Below are 2,298 nucleotides of genomic sequence, written 5' to 3' on the forward strand. Positions count from 1 at the left end.
AAGTGTGCTCCAAGGTGCGGCGTGCACGAAGTCGGAGCCCGGTTTGCCCCGGGTGCGCACCTCGCGTGCACCTTCGCCGCGGTGGGCACCATGGCGTGCACGAAGTCGGAGCCCGGTTTGCCCCGGGTGCGCACCTCGCGTGCACCTTCGCCGGGGTGGGCACCTCGGCTGGGTTGCGCGCCCTGGTGCGCACCAAGGAGCGCTCCGAAGTGTGCTCCAAGGTGCGGCGTGCACGAAGTCGGAGCCCGGTTTGCCCCGGGTGCGCACCTCGCGTGCACCTTGGCGCGGTGGGCACCATGGCGTGCACGAAGTCGGAGCCCGGTTTGCCCCGGGTGCGCACCCCGCGTGCACCTTCGCCGGGGTGGGCACCTCGGCTGGGTTGCGCGCCCTGGTGCGCACCAAGGAGCGCTCCGAAGTGTGCTCCAAGGTGCGGCGTGCACGAAGTCGGAGCCCGGTTTGCCCCGGGTGCGCACCTCGCGTGCACCTTCGCCGCGGTGGGCACCTTGGCTGGGTTGGGCACCATTGAGCGCTCCGAAGTGTGCTCCAAGGTGCGCACCATGGCCCTCCAAGGTGCGCAGCATGGCGTGCACGAAGTCGGAGCCCGGTTTGCCCCGGGTGCGCACCTCGCGTGCACCTTCGCCAGGGTGGGCACCTCGGTGCGCACACCTTCTCAATGTTTTCTTGCCTTTTCTGGAAATTGGTGAAGGCAGCGCATCAAAGGTGCGCACCTCGGTGTGCTCCGAGGTGCGAACCCGAGAGCGCTCCGAGGTGCCCACGAAGTCGAAAGTCGGGTTAATTGCATTGTTTTCCCCGGGTGCGCTCCGAGGTGCGCAACATCGGTGCGCACCAAGGAGGGCTCCGAAGTGTGCTCCAAGGTGCGCACGATTCGGAGCTCGGTTTGCCCGGGGTGCGCACACCTTGGCTGGGTTGCGCACCCTTTGTGCGCTCCAAGGTGCGCACGAAGTCGGAGCTCGGTTTGCCCCGGGTGCGCACCTTCGCCAGGGTGCGCACCTTGATGCGCACGCCTTGGCTGGGCTGCGCACCTTGGTGGGCGCCATGGTGCGCACCTTTCGTGCGCTCCAAGGTGCGCACGAAGTCGGAGCTCGGTTTGCCCCGGGTGCGCACCTTGGTGGGCGCCATGGTGCACTCCGAGGTGCCCAAGATTGGTGCGCACCAAGGAGCGCTCCGAAGTGCGCTCCAAGGTGCGCAGGTGCGCGCGAAGTCGAAAGTTGGGTTAATTGTCCGGTTTGCCTCGGGTGCGCACCTTGCGTGCACCTTCGCCAGGGTGGGCGCCTTGGTGCGCACACCTTGGCTGGGCTGCGCACCCGGGCGCGCACACCTTGGCACCCGCGTTTCCTTCATTTTAAATTTTTTTTTTTTACAATCTCTCAAGTGGGAAATTCTATAATCTCAACTTTTTTTGCCTTTTCAGGAAACTTTTGAATGGAGCGCATCATTGGTGCGCTCCGAAGTGTGCTCCAAGGTGCGCACCTCTGGTGTGCTCCAAAGCTCTCTCTAGCTGCGTGCACCTGCCCCGGCCGCGCACCCGGCCCCGCCCAGCTTCGCTCACCTGTCCCGGGCGTCTGGTGCGGAACCTTAGAGTAAGAAACATCACCGTGCACCTTGGCCAACGTGCGCGACTCGACCGAGCGCGCACTGGCCGAGGTGCACACCGATTTCACCTGGGTGCGCGCGCAGCACCTCGGGCGCACCGGGGTGCGCGCACAACGCCCGGGTTGCACCGTGGCCTGTGTGCTCGGGGCGCCTCGGGTGCGCGCTCGGTGTCGCCCCCGCGCGCGCGGTAGTGCGGGCAGCGCACCCCGGCCCGGCCCGGCCCCGACGAGAACGCAAACGGGCAAAAGGTTTATTCAAATAGCATTGCGACGCCCGGCGAAAAACTAAAAAAGGGTGCAACACCGGGACTTCCCGGGAGGTCACCCATCCCAGTACTACTCCGGCCCAAGCGCGCTTAACTGCGGAGTTCTGATGGGATCCGGTGCACTAACGCTGGTATGATCGCACCCGTTATGAGCTTGTCGCAGTGTGTACTTAGCAAACCGCGACCCACGTGCGAATCCACCCCGGCCACCCACCCCCGTCGAGGTGCACACCCTCCCTCGCGAAGTGCGCCCCGTTCGCCAAGTGTGAGCCCTGCCCGGGTGCGCGCACCTTGCTAGGGCGTCGGGTGTGCACCCGGCCCGGCCTACGTGCGTGCACCTGGACGGGGCGTCGTGTGCGTGCAGTGTCCCGTCTGCAACGCGGTGCCCACACACCACCTCGGGCGCAACGACCTGCGCT

General features: G+C 66.1%; 1 non-coding gene across 1 annotated transcript; it reads right to left on the reverse strand.

The window, feature by feature from the left end:
• Nucleotides 1-1,905: 1,905 nt before the first annotated feature.
• Nucleotides 1,906-2,024, reverse strand: LOC131866549 (5S ribosomal RNA). Its single transcript, XR_009365150.1, has one exon. It is a non-coding gene; the product is annotated as a 5S ribosomal RNA (ribosomal RNA).
• Nucleotides 2,025-2,298: the final 274 nt, after the last annotated feature.

The sequence above is a fragment of the Cryptomeria japonica genome, unplaced genomic scaffold, assembly GCF_030272615.1.
Source record: "Cryptomeria japonica unplaced genomic scaffold, Sugi_1.0 HiC_scaffold_150, whole genome shotgun sequence".
NCBI lineage: Eukaryota > Viridiplantae > Streptophyta > Pinopsida > Cupressales > Cupressaceae > Cryptomeria > Cryptomeria japonica.